This window comes from Phyllobates terribilis, unplaced genomic scaffold (assembly GCF_046119375.1).
Source record: "Phyllobates terribilis strain yellow unplaced genomic scaffold, ASM4611937v1 Scaffold_1__5_contigs__length_1240528914, whole genome shotgun sequence".
In the NCBI taxonomy this organism is placed as follows: Eukaryota; Metazoa; Chordata; class Amphibia; order Anura; family Dendrobatidae; genus Phyllobates; species Phyllobates terribilis.
In genome coordinates this window covers 455,012,287-455,026,469 of record NW_027362761.1, presented here as the reverse complement: position 1 = coordinate 455,026,469, position 14,183 = coordinate 455,012,287, and positions in this window count along the sequence as shown.

Here is a 14,183-nt window from a genome sequence, read left to right as displayed (position 1 = left end):
AAAAAAAGCAGTTTGAATGTGTCGCTCACTGTTCAGCCGCAAATATCTCTATTTAAAAAAGTGTGGTATACCCTAGTAAACAATAACTCTGTTTTTGCCATCCCACGGTAAAAAATCTCTGTTATTCAGCATTTGTTAGTTTTTTCCGTAAAGAAAAACAGTAGCGTCTCCTGACTGTTGTGACACAAAAATATATCTGTTGAAAATAGTCTTGTGTAGGCCCGACATCCCAGTGTGGTTTCGCAGTTCCACGGGTCAAATCGCTGTACTATCTAGTTTTGGGCCTTTGGTATCGAAAAAAAAAGCAGTTTGAGTGTGTCGCTCGCTGTTCAGCCGCAAATATCTCTATTTAAAAAAGTGTGGTATACCCCAGTAACAATAACTGTGGTTTTGCCATCCCACGGTAAAAAATCTCTATTATTCAGGTTTTGGTAGTTTTTTCCGTAAAGAAAAACAGTTGTGTCTCCTGACTGTTGTGACACAAAAATATATCTGTTGAAAATAGTCTTGTGTAGGCCCGACATCCCAGTGTGGTTTCGCAGTTCCACGGGTCAAATCGCAGGACTATCTAGTTTTGGGCCTTTGGTATCTAAAAAAAAAGCAGTTTGAGTGTGTCGCTCGCTGTTCAGCCACAAATATCTCTATTTAAAAAAGTGGGGTATACCCCAGTAAACAATAACTGTGGTTTTGCCATCCCACAGTAAAAAATCTCTATTATTCAGGTTTTGGTAGTTTTTTCCGTAAAGAAAATCAGTAGTGTCTCCTGACTGTTGTGACACAAAATTATATCTGTTGAAAATAGTCTTGTGTAGGCCGGACATCCCAGTGTGGTTTCGCAGTTCCACGGGTCAAATCGCTGTACTATCCAGTTTTGGGCCTTTGGAATCTAAAAAAAAGGCAGTTTGAGTGTGTCGCTCACTGTTCAGCCGCAAATATCTCTATTTAAAAAAGTGTGGTATACCCCAGTAAACAATAACTGTGGTTTTGCCATCCCAAGGTAAAAAATCTCTATTATTCAGGTTTTGGTAGTTTTTTCCGTAAAGAAAAACAGTATTGTCTCCTGACTGTTGTGACACAAAAATATATCTGTTGAAAATAGTCTTGTGTAGGCCCAACATCCCAGTGTGTTTTCGCAGTTCCACGGGTCAAATCGCTGTACTATCCAGTTTTGGGCCTTTGGTATCTAAAAAAAAAAGCAGTTTGAATGTGTCGCTCACTGTTCAGCCGCAAATATCTCTATTTAAAAAAGTGTGGTATACCCTAGTAAACAATAACTCTGTTTTTGCCATCCCACGGTAAAAAATCTCTGTTATTCAGCATTTGTTAGTTTTTTCCGTAAAGAAAAACAGTAGCGTCTCCTGACTGTTGTGACACAAAAATATATCTGTTGAAAATAGTCTTGTGTAGGCCCGACATCCCAGTGTGGTTTCGCAGTTCCACGGGTCAAATCGCTGTACTATCTAGTTTTGGGCCTTTGGTATCGAAAAAAAAAGCAGTTTGAGTGTGTCGCTCGCTGTTCAGCCGCAAATATCTCTATTTAAAAAAGTGTGGTATACCCCAGTAAACAATAACTGTGGTTTTGCCATCCCACGGTAAAAAATCTCTATTATTCAGGTTTTGGTAGTTTTTTCCGTAAAGAAAAACAGTAGTGTCTCCTGACTGTTGTGACACAAAAATATATCTGTTGAAAATAGTCTTGTGTAGGCCCGACATCCCAGTGTGGTTTCGCAGTTCCACGGGTCAAATCGCTGTACTATCCAGTTTTGGGCCTTTGGTATCTAAAAAAAAAGCAGTTTGAGTGTATCGCTCACTGTTCAGCCACAAATATCTCTATTTAAAAAAGTGTGGTATACCCCAGTAAACAATAACTGTGGTTTTGCCACCCCACAGTAAAAAATCTCTATTATTCAGGTTTTGGTAGTTTTTTCCGTAAAGAAAAACAGTAGTGTCTCCTGACTGTTGTGACACAAAAATATATCTGTTGAAAATAGTCTTGTGTAAGCCCGACATTCCAGTGTGGTTTCGCAGTTCCATGGGTCAAATCGCTGTACTATCCAGTTTTGGGCCTTTGGTATCTAAAAAAAAAGCAGTTTGAGTGTGTCGCTCACTGTTCAGCCGCAAATATCTCTATTTAAAAAAGTGTGGTATACCCCAGTAAACAATAACTGTGGTTTTGCCATCCCAAGTAGAGATGAGCGTTGTTCTACTCGAACTGTTCGCCAATCTCAAATTCGAGCTGTTTTGGGCGGTGTTCGAGCCGTTAGGCGAACACGAACAATTTGAGAAAAATTCGGCTGTTCGAGGTTATGTTCGATAACTGTTCGTGCACCAAAATCATAACTGGATTTTTTCTCAGTAATGATGAAAATTAATGTTAATACGCAGTTTGAGTGTACAGCGGGGTGGTGGGAGGGGCAGTGGATGGATCTCTGCAGGAACAATGAAGATCTCCATTTTTTTTTCTCTTTCCCGCATTTGCAGTGGGGAGGTGCAATCTGTCAGCCTATCAGCAGCGCACACACGGAGCGAAGTGCTTTTTTTCACGCAAGCAAGGGCATGTGTCATTGGCAGTGTATGTCACATGTCCTTGCCCTATAAGACAAAGCCATTTTCCCCGTCGCCACCATTTTCTCACTGCTGCAGCTACGTGTTAGACGGCACCGCTGTTGCTGTGTGCGCTATACCTTGTTAATTTCAAGCCAATTTTCGCACAAATCTACAGATAGCTTGGGAGTAGGGAATAGTTGTGATTGCAGTCCTTTTAAGGACTAGGTTACAGCATTTCCTATGACTTTTATCAGGCAGGTCTGTGCCCTTAAATAGATAGATTGTGGGAGTAAAGACTAATTGTAATTGGAGTCCTTTTCAGGACTAGGTTACATCAGTTCCTATCAGTTTTTGCCAGGCAGGTCTGTGCCAGTGCTGTGCAAGTTTTTTTCACAGCATTTGGCTGAATCTAGCAAAGCTAATCCTTTTTGGCTTATTTCAGATCGTGTTAGTCAGTGGAGTAGCCTATCTGTGTTGCAAGATATACCACCTGTGTATAGAATACCAATTTTTTTACTGCACCTAGTGAAGTAAAATCTTTTGGGCATAGCATCATTCTATTAGTCCATCTATACTGAAATCCATCAGGTTGCAAATTGAATATAATTTTTTTCTGCATCTAGCTCTGAAAAAATATTGGGCTTCTAGCTGTGTGTGGGACTTGTTCTATTAATCCATCTATACAGACCTCCATCAGGTTGCAAACTGAATATATTTTTTTCTGCATCTACCTCTGAAAAAATATTGGGCTTCTAGCTGTGTGTGGGACTTGTTCTATTAATCCATCTATACAGACCTCCATCAGGTTGCAAACTGAATATATTTTTTTCTGCATCTACCTCTGAAAAAATATTGGGCTTCTAGCTGTGTGTGGGACTTGTTCTATTAATCCATCTATACAGACCTCCATCAGGTTGCAAACTGAATATATTTTTTTCTGCATCTACCTCTGAAAAAATATTGGGCTTCTAGCTGTGTGTGGGACTTGTTGTATTAATCCATCTATACAGACGTCCATCAGGTTGCAAACTGAATATATTTTTTTCTGCATCTACCTCTGAAAAAATATTGGGCTTCTAGCTGTGTGTGGGACTTGTTGTATTAGTCCATCTATACTGACCTCCATCAGGTTGCAAACTGAATATATTTTTTTCTGCATCTACCTCTGAAAAAATATTGGGCTTCTAGCTGTGTGTGGGACTTGTTGTATTAGTCCATCTATACTGACCTCCATCAGGTTGCAAACTGAATATATTTTTTTCTGCATCTACCTCTGAAAAAATATTGGGCTTCTATCTGTGTGTGGGACTTGTTCTATTAATCCATCTATACAGACCTCCATCAGGTTGCAAACTGAATATAGTTTTTTCTGCATCTACCTCTGAAAAAATATTGGGCTTCTAGCTGTGTGTGGGACTTGTTCTATTAATCCATCTATACAGACCTCCATCAGGTTGCAAACTGAATATATTTTTTTCTGCATCTACCTCTGAAAAAATATTGGGCTTCTAGCTGTGTGTGGGACTTGTTCTATTCATCCATCTATACAGACCTCCATCAGGTTGCAAACTGAATATATTTTTTTCTGCATCTACCTCTGAAAAAATATTGGGCTTCTAGCTTTGTGTGGGACTTGTTCTATTAATCCATCTATACAGACCTCCATCAGGTTGCAAACTGAATATATTTTTTTCTGCATCTACCTCTGAAAAAATATTGGGCTTCTAGCTGTGTGTGGGACTTGTTCTATTAATCCATCTATACAGACCTCCATCAGGTTGCAAACTGAATATATTTTTTTCTGCATCTACCTCTGAAAAAATATTGGGCTTCTAGCTGTGTGTGGGACTTGTTGTATTAGTCCATCTATACTGACCTCCATCAGGTTGCAAACTGAATATATTTTTTTCTGCATCTACCTCTGAAAAAATATTGGGCTTCTAGCTGTGTGTGGGACTTGTTGTATTAGTCCATCTATACTGACCTCCATCAGGTTGCAAACTGAATATATTTTTTTCTGCATCTACCTCTGAAAAAATATTGGGCTTCTAGCTGTGTGTGGGACTTGTTCTATTAATCTATCTATACAGACCTCCATCAGGTTGCAAACTGAATTTATTTTTTTCTGCATCTACCTCTGAAAAAATATTGGGCTTCTAGCTGTGTGTGGGACTTGTTCTATTAATCCATCTATACAGACCTCCATCAGGTTGCAAACTGAATATATTTTTTTCTGCATCTACCTCTGAAAAAATATTGGGCTTCTAGCTGTGTGTGGGACTTGTTCTATTAATCCATATATACAGACCTCCATCAGGTTGCAAACTGAATATATTTTTTTCTGCATCTACCTCTGAAAAAATATTGGGCTTCTAGCTGTGTGTGGGACTTGTTCTATTAATCCATCTATGCAGACCTCCATCAGGTTGCAAACTGAATATATTTTTTTCTGCATCTACCTCTGAATAAATATTGGGCTTCTAGCTGTGTGTGGGACTTGTTCTATTAATCCATCTATACAGACCTCCATCAGGTTGCAAACTGAATATATTTTTTTCTGCATCTACCTCTGAAAAAATATTGGGCTTCTAGCTGTGTGTGGGACTTGTTGTATTAGTCCATCTATACTGACCTCCATCAGGTTGCAAACTGAATTTTTTTTTTTCTGCATCTACCTCTGAAAAAATATTGGGCTTCTAGCTGTGTGTGGGACTTGTTCTATTAATCCATCTATACAGACCTCCATCAGGTTGCAAACTGAATATATTTTTGTCTGCATCTAGCTCTAAAAAAATATTTGGCCTTCTATCTGTGTGTGGGACTTGTTCTATTAGTCCATCTCTACTGACCTTCATCAGGTTGCAAACTGAATATAATTTTTTTCTGCATCTACCTCTGAAAAAATATTTGGGCTTCTAGCTGTGTGTGGGACTTGTTCTGTTAGTCCATTTATACTGACCTCCATAAGGTTGGAAACTGAATATAATTTTTTTCTGCATCTACCTCTGAAAAAATATTTGGCCTTCTAGCTGTGTGTGGGACTTGTTCTATTAGTCCATCTATACTGACCTCCATCAGGTTGCAAATTGAATATAATTTTTTTCTGCATCTAGCTCTGAAAAAATGTTTGGCCTTCTAGCTGTGTGTGGGACTTGTTCTATTAGTCATCTATACTGACCTCCATCAGGTTGCAAATTCAAAATAATTTTTTGTCTGCATCTACCTCTGAAAAAATATTTGGCCTTCTAGCAGTGTGTGGGACTTGTTCTATTAGTCCATCTATACTGACCTCCATCAGGTTGCAAACTGAATATAATTTTTTTCTGCATCTAACTCTGAAAAAATATTTGGCCTTCTAGCAGTGTGTGGGTCTCATTGTATTAGGCCATCTATACCAAGCACCACCAGCTTTTCAATTAATAATAATTTTTCGCTGCATCTAGCCCTGAAAATAATTTTTCTTCCCAATAGTGGTAGCAATAGAAATATGGGGCGCTCTCCTGGCTTACAAAAATATACGCTTCATAACAAAAAACACCAGCTTAGCGCACTGCATTAATAAGATGGCATCATCGTCTCTCCCAGTGCTAGGCCTACTACCCAGGCTAGCATTCCTGTGCCTAAAACACAATGTATGGGTCCGCGCTAGCCACTATGCTGAGGGGTCTAAAGCTGCTGCTAACGCTTTATAACAATTCAATTGGCAGATTTTCACAGAGCTCTTACACAATGCCTACCCATCGGGACAACAGTTGCCCACCTTCCCTATGGGATCTAGTGGCGAATAGTTGATGCCATTAATCAGAGCGTCAGTTGCCCCGTCGACGTGGCAAGCATACGGTAAGGCATGGGATGAGTGGACACGACTAGTAGCAGGCAGACGGGTTGACCAATGTGAACAAGCCAGATCACAAGTCACCATAGAATTTCTCCACCAGCTAATGATGAGGGGCATATCAGGGGCGTCAGCGCAGCGGTGTCTGACCGGAGTAGCATTTCACTTCCAACTACTGAATTGGGGAGATGTGACAAAGATTCATCATCAGACAATCCATAAAAGGGTGGAAAAGGGGTCAGCCAAGTCAGGAGTGTAGACGTCCCGTCCCGTGTCACTAAAACTGATTTCTCACATCATATCCCTAACACCATTAACATGACACTCACAATTTGAAGCAACACTACTGTCTACTGCATTTGTGATCGCCTTCTTCGGGGCGCTATGCATAAGCGAATTAGTCCCTCAATCCAAAATTAGCACCAGTGGAGGCTTATTACACCAGGACGTAGTCATAGGCAATAATGCAATACGTCTACGCATACACAAATCGAAAATGGTTCCAGCGGGCAAGGGCACTTGGGTACTTCTACAACCCACAAACGGTACACTGAGTCGGGTAACAATAGTAAAACCATATCTAACCATCAGATCACAAAGTAATTTGTTCCTATCACACATTGATGGGACGCCATTATCAAGATACCAGTTCCAAGCTATATTTAATAAATGCATAACATCGGCAGGGAACCACCCCAAAGATTACGGGACACACTCATTCCGCATAGGCGCGGCCACAGAAGCAGCAAGAGCAGGACTGTCAGAAACGGAAGTTCAGAGGATAGAGAGATGGTGATCCACGTGTTTGGAAAGATACATAAGACCGGACTTGTTATCCTAACGTGGTTTGTTTCTTTTACAGGTGATGCTAAGCCAACAGTGTGGGTGATAGGCCACTCGTATATATATTGGGCAGATTAAAGGGCGAAAGTCCGCCCAGGCGGCAGGAAATTAGAGTTTCATAACACATATTTCAACTGGAGAGGTATTAGAGGCCTGCTATGGCCACAGGTACTAATGGAGGTAATCAAGGTAGGGAGAGAGGCAAGATGTCTGGTCATCTTAGTTATACAGGCCGGGGGAAACAACCTAGGTCATCACAAGAGCGCATAACTAATGGCAATAATGAAACTAGACACTGAGCGCTTCAGAGAATTTTTCACAAAACTAGCTATAGTATGGTCAGAGATTGTGCCGATAGCGGTATGGCAAGGTGCGCGAGACATCACGGCCATCGAACGGACAAGGCGGGTAATAAATATTCGGATGGCAAAATTTAGAAGAGGCGGTGTAGTGGTACGACACCGACAACTGGAAGGAGATAAAGCAGGCCTCATACGGCCCGACGGTGTTCACTTAATGGATATTGGACTGGACATATTCCTGTCAGGACTCCAGGACGGAGTGGAACAAGCATTAAGAGTGATGGGTGGGGGTCAGAGTCCTGCATACGAGTACGCAGGATCCTCCGTGGCCTGGAAATAGAAAGGACATGTTGGAGAGTTACACTTGTTGGCCAAGTTGCCGGAGTGGAGACCCAGGGCATGCTGCAACAAGCTGAATTATTTTAGAAATAAAATGTCTTTCTAATGGAATGAGTATAAAGAGTTAATAAAGCTGTGACCGATCCTCACCCATCCAGTTGTAAGAGTTACATTATTGTATTGTCAAGGAAAGGGGGGCGGTAGGGGGGCTGAGCATCTGGGTTTGGTTGGGGGTCCCCACAGTCTGCCTAGGCTAGATGCATTTAAAAATTCTTATTAGATACACAGGCGGTGCAGCTTGCTTCGCAGCTGGGCTACTACGCCCAAAGTATTGCCTAGGCTAGATGCAGTTAAAAATTCTACGCTGACTAGCAGACACTGAAGATTTGGAGCAGACCTCTGAGTAAACAGCTCTTCAGACTCAATCATCTGTGTTACCCCAAGCCATAGTGTATGTAGTTTCTTACAGTTAAAAGGGGGGGGGAGCGACCCAACCCACCTGGAATTGACGATGCCAACGTCACGTAAGACACAGCAAGGGGACTCCAAAAAGAGTTTCCATTTTTTCCCAAAATTGTGGCACAGACACCACTTAACCCTAGAACGCATACCTGGGGCCTCGCAGTCCCGCCCTGTTAATTGTTTTCTATTTTCTGCAAGATTACTTTAGTTAGAATTTTGAAACTCTAGGTATTCTTCATGTATATAGTTGTTTGTCATTTGAGTTTGAGTTATTCAATGTTATTTGCACACGGGCCTAAAAGGCCCCAGGTATATGAAAGTGTAGATTTTTATGGTCATGCGTTCTAGGGTTAAGTGGCATCAATTGCCCCACAGTTGCTTAAAACGGTTGGTGAGGTGATATTACCAAATCCTCAAGCTTTTAGCCTCCCAAGGATAACACAGGATTAGAAAAGTCCTTGCGAATCCATGATTTGTTCATCTTTATGAACGTGAGTCTGTCTACATTCTCAGTGGACAGCCGCGTGCGCTTATCTGTCAGCACACCATCAGCAGCGCTGAACACACGTTCAGAGAGAACACTGGCTGCAGGGCATGACAAGATCTCCAAGGCGTGAGTGGCGATCTCCGGCCATTTTTCCAGATTGGAATACCAAAATGAGCAAGGGTCCAGTGACACAGTCATGGCTTCGATGTTCACTTGGAGATACTCCTGCACCATCCTCTCTAGGCATTGACTATGTGTCAGACTTCTTGTCTCCTGTGGCCTTTGATGGTCTAAAAAAGTGGTGAAACGATTTCACAAAATTGCTGTTACCAGCAGATACTGTGTTACTGTTACGGTTTGAGTGATGAAGACTCGACAGTCCCGCGGTTGGCAAGTTAGAACTGTGAGATTCACTTCGTGCACCACTGGTGTTTTGTGGAAAAGCACATGTAAGATTCTGCAACAGCGTCTGCAGATACTCCTGCATGCGTCAATCCCTTTTTATGGCAGGAATTATTTCGGCAAATTTACTTTTGTACCGGGGATCTAAGAGTGTGGCAACCCAGTAGTCGAGATTACTTCGAATTCTGCAATCTGAGGGTCATGTTGCAGGTAGTGCAGCAAGAAGGCACTCATGTGTCTTGCGCATCCAGGAGGACCAAGTCCTTGTTGTGTTGGTAGCGAGGTAAGAATCATGCTTCTTTCCTCTGCCCTCTCCCCCCAACCTCGCACAACAGAAATGTGATCAAGGTCTCCCTCATCTGATGAGTCTTCCATGCCCATCGCCAGTTCATCCTCCACTTCTTCCTTGGCTCCTGCACCTTCCTCAACAGTTTGGCTGCTACCATGCGCCCTGTTTAATCCCTCTCCCCCACCCTCCCATGCCTGCCTCCTTGGTGCTGCCAACCGTCTGGACCTTGGTGATGTTATCCCTTCCGCATACGACTCCTCCTCTACTTCCTCCACCTCCTCTTGTCCGACCACCTGACTCTGAATTCTGTTTAATGTGTGCTCCAGCATGTAAATCACCGGAATAGTTATGCTGATAATGGCATCGTCGTCAGCACTAAACATCTTCGTCGCCATTTCAAAACTGTGCAGAAAGGTGTGTGGCGCCCCTGAGGGTGCAGTCACCACAGAGTTACTGCATCTCACCCAGAGGTGTGGTATCTCACCCTCAGGTAAGGAAGGCGTATGGCTCGGAACCCTAACACCTGCATCCAACACATACCCGCAGTGGGGTTAGGGCGAGATTGCTCCTAAGGGAGAGCACAGTCCCAGGTCCCTAGCTGGTGGGAGGATCCTATGTAGTGGGTGCTTAGGGGAGCAGCTAGGGGAGCACATGACAGGGAGAGTATAAATAGGAAGCCATCTTAGAAAGAGCAAGCCAGTCAGAGGAGGAAAAGTGACAGGAGCAGAGGCTCGGCATGAGCTCTGCTCCGGAGGCGGGCCTAGCCTGGGAGGCCCAGGACTGAAGGAGAGAAGAGAGGAGTGGGAGCAGGAAGGCTCCAGGAACCGAAGGGACCCTAGGGCTACGGGCCGTGCAGAAGGCCACCTGTACTCCCGCTGCTACCAGGAGGTAGAGGGGTCAGGCCAGATAAGGGGAACCGGTCCCTCAACTAGAGGAGAAACAGCAAGGCTCAACTAGAAACCGGAGGCTGCAGCATTTCATGTACTGCAGGCAAAAGTCCACACCAGTCTCACTAAGTAGGTAGCCACATAGGACCCAGGGGACGGAACACAAGTCGCCCGCCAAGGCCCGAGGATACCGGATAGAAGTGTCACTGGGTGAGAGGTGCAGGGAGAAGGCCAGAGAAAGGACACACAGAAGGGGGTCCTGCTAAGTACTCCGGAGCTATCTGGGGGTGGACTGAGCCCCTCACTGAGTACGCACAGCACGACGGGTGAGATAGCTCTGGTACCTGTAATCTGGACTGCAACAACTGTGAGTAAAGATCTTGGGACTGCATCACACGGACTCTGTGTTCATTACTGACTCCCTGCACTACAACCACCATCATCCACCCACACTGCCCTGAAGCTACACTCTTCCTGTGGTGAGTAATAATACCATTGCAGCAAAACCACCAGCTTCAGAGGACTGTTCCGCAGCGGCGGCCCCTTTGGCCGCACTCCACAGGTGGCGTAGTCGGACATTATAAAATCCATATATACAAATTACCGTTGGATTGACCGCCCTGGGTCACGGACCGGGTCACCGCCACAGTGACTACAACCCCCAGCGTCTACCGGCCTGGCTCCGGGTACCCCATGGCCCAGGGGGCGCGTCAACTTCATAGGTCCCTGATCTGAGACCACTCCTGCTGTTTGATTTGCCCCACCTCTGGATCTCGTTGGCCCAGGCTATACATCAGAAACTATTGCACCAGGGCTTGTCGGTGCTGCCACAGTCGCTGCAACATGTGCAGAGTTGAATTCCACCGTGTCGGCACATCGCATTTCAGCCGGTGAACTGGCAGGCCCAACGACTTCTGTAGAGATGTAAGTCGTTGAGCTGCGGGATGCGAACGGCGGAAGTGAGCACACAGCGACCGTGCCCTCTGCAGAAGGCCATCTAGTCCGGGATAGTGGGCTAAAAATTTATGGACAACCAGGTTCAACACGTGAGCCATACAAGGCACGTGTGTAACATTGCCCCGGCGAAGGGCCGCACCCAGGTTTGCAGCATTGTCGCACACGGCCTTCCCTGGTTGCAGGTCCAGTGGAGACAACCATTCATGAAACTGGGTCTCCAGAGCTGACCACAAGTCCTCAGCTGTGTGACTCACATTTCCCAGACATTTCAAAGTAAACACTGATGCCGTTGAGCCCTGCTGCCAGCATAGTAAGGAGGTGCGCAGTTAGAAAGCAGGTGGCATTACCAGACAGGCTTTGGGTGCAGGTGGAGGACCGAGAGGAGGTTGAGGAGGCAGAAGCAGTGGAGGAACTTCTAGATAAAGAGGATTGACGAACAACTCGCGGGGACGGCAAGACTTGGACAGCAGCCCCTTGTCGTGCTGTCACCATAGTTACCCAGTGCCCTGTCAGCGACATGTAATGCCCCTGTCCATGCCTACTCGTCCAAGTGTCTGTGGTGAAATGCACCCTGTCACACACAGAGTTTCTCAAAGAAGCGGTGATGTTGTGTGCGACATGCTGGTGGAGCGCAGGCACACCTTTCTTTGAGAAGTAGTGCCGACTGGGCATCTGGTACTGGGGCACTGCGACGGACATAAGGTCTCAAAAATCCACTGTGTCCTCCAGGCGGAAAGGCAGCATTTCTGTAGCCAACAGCTTGCAGATGGTGAAATTCAACCTCTTAGCTTTCTCATGGCTAGGAGGAAATGGTCTTTTACTTGTCCACCATCTGAGGGACCGAGGGCTGGCTGTTGTGCTTTGACGGGGTTGAGTAGGGTGTCCCTGGCAAACTGCCGGTCTGTGAGGAAGATGCAGGCGGACATGTTAGGTTGCCTTGATCCAAAGGTGGTGCTCTCGATGTCGGAGAGCGCTCAACACCAGCTGGTGTTTCCACTTCCCAATGAACTGACGACCTGCCAATCACACTGGCTGTTGCAGGTAAAGAGGTGGCAGGTCTGCGTCCAAAAACATGTGTGACTGCTGTCCCCCCAGTCACAGAGGATGAAGAGGCCGCGGATGCACAAGATGGGGCAGACGGTGGTTGGCCCAGCCTGCTAGGCCGCATTGTAGCACAGTGAGCTTCCCACTGCAACTTATGCTTCATATCCATGTGACGGTACATGCATGAAGTACTCAAACTATGGATTTTTTGGCCTCTACTTAGCTTTTGGTGACAAATATTACAGATAACACGAGTTGGGTCATCCTTATCGATCTGAATAAATGCCCAGGCTATGCAAGGCTTAGAGCGCATGCGACCTGAAGAGCCACTACGACTTGTGGTCAGAGGCGGAGTTGTGGTTGAGGATGCAGTTGTTGACGTGCTTCCAGTACTCCGTCTCTGTCCAGGAAGGCGCAACCTAACCTCGTCGTCAATAGCATCTGTGACGCCCCGCTGCGCTTGGTATCACAGATCCTAGAAGAGTGTATTGATGGAATCCTCCACAAGAGGCCCCCATAAACATTCACACATCTCCACCTTCCACCTCAGACCAGCAGAGGGAGCCCGTTAGGGTTATAAATAGGGAAGGTGGAGCTAGGCAGTTCAGTTCCTCTGAAGAGTTCCTGCAATAGAGAAGCCTAAGAGAGGTCAGTCTGCAGTGGAGCTCAGTCTAGTCTAGAGAACTCAGTTGATAGTTCAGCAGTGGAGCACGAGGCTCCTGCTAGCTAGATTCAGGGAGCCAGATAGAGCTTAAGGTGTGCCGGCGTCATAAGATCGGTGAAGCGCGGCAAGCTGCCGTTAGTGTGTATAGCCTATTGAGGGCCCGAGTAGGCCGAAGGCGAGTGGCGAGTTAGTACATAAGGGGCAGAGGAGCTTAACCAGCTCACCCCGAAGCATTTACCGAACACCGGATCCGAGCTTACCGGGATCTCTATGACCCAGTAAGGCATAACCGGAATCCCTGGAGAACTACAAGTCCCAGGATCGCTAAGGTGCTGATACGTAACAGAGCCAGGAGACGCTTAGGCCCCGCATACTGGGAGCGTGAACTTCAAGAGAAGGCCCTACCACAAGGTCAGCCAGCGCAGGACAGAGACAAAGTTAGGCCTAGCTCCAGGCAGGTCAGAAACTTACTGCGCAGAGGCAAGAAACAGGAGGCCCTACACCCGCTCATTGGGGAGAATCCTGATATGCACCCTTCACCCTACAGTGCTCCAGGATGTGCCTGAATTTCCTCCAGTAAAAGGTACTGAAGTGACTACCGTGTCCGTTTCCGTTCTTGCTCTGACCCAGCTGGGTCTCGCTTGTCCTGCATTCCCCCTGCATACGCTGCCCTGAGACCTAGCTCCACCTGTGGGGAGCTATACCATCGAGCTGCCTTATCACGGGCCTCAGTGGACTACTGCAGCGCTGGTGCTTCTCACCAGATACCACAGGTGGTGTCACAAACTCTTATAAAATTAACAATTATCCACCCTTTTAAAGAGTGACCCCAGGGTACGGGCCAGGGAGCCGACCACGGCGACATCCCAAAGGCCAGGCAAAGGCCCGGGTGACCTCATCGACTGGCTGACTGTGGGTTGACAGTAAGTGGGATCTCCAACCTTGTCATCATCACCCTGTGTGTTATCACACCCGTCGTCCTCAAAGCCAACCTCTTCCTGCCCTGACCGAAAAGTCAAGTTGTCGCTCCAATCAGGTATTTGAGTCTCATCATTGTCTTCATCATTGTCTCCACCAACAGGAGTTACAGTTTGGGAACGAGGGTCTACATTATGCTCAGAACCT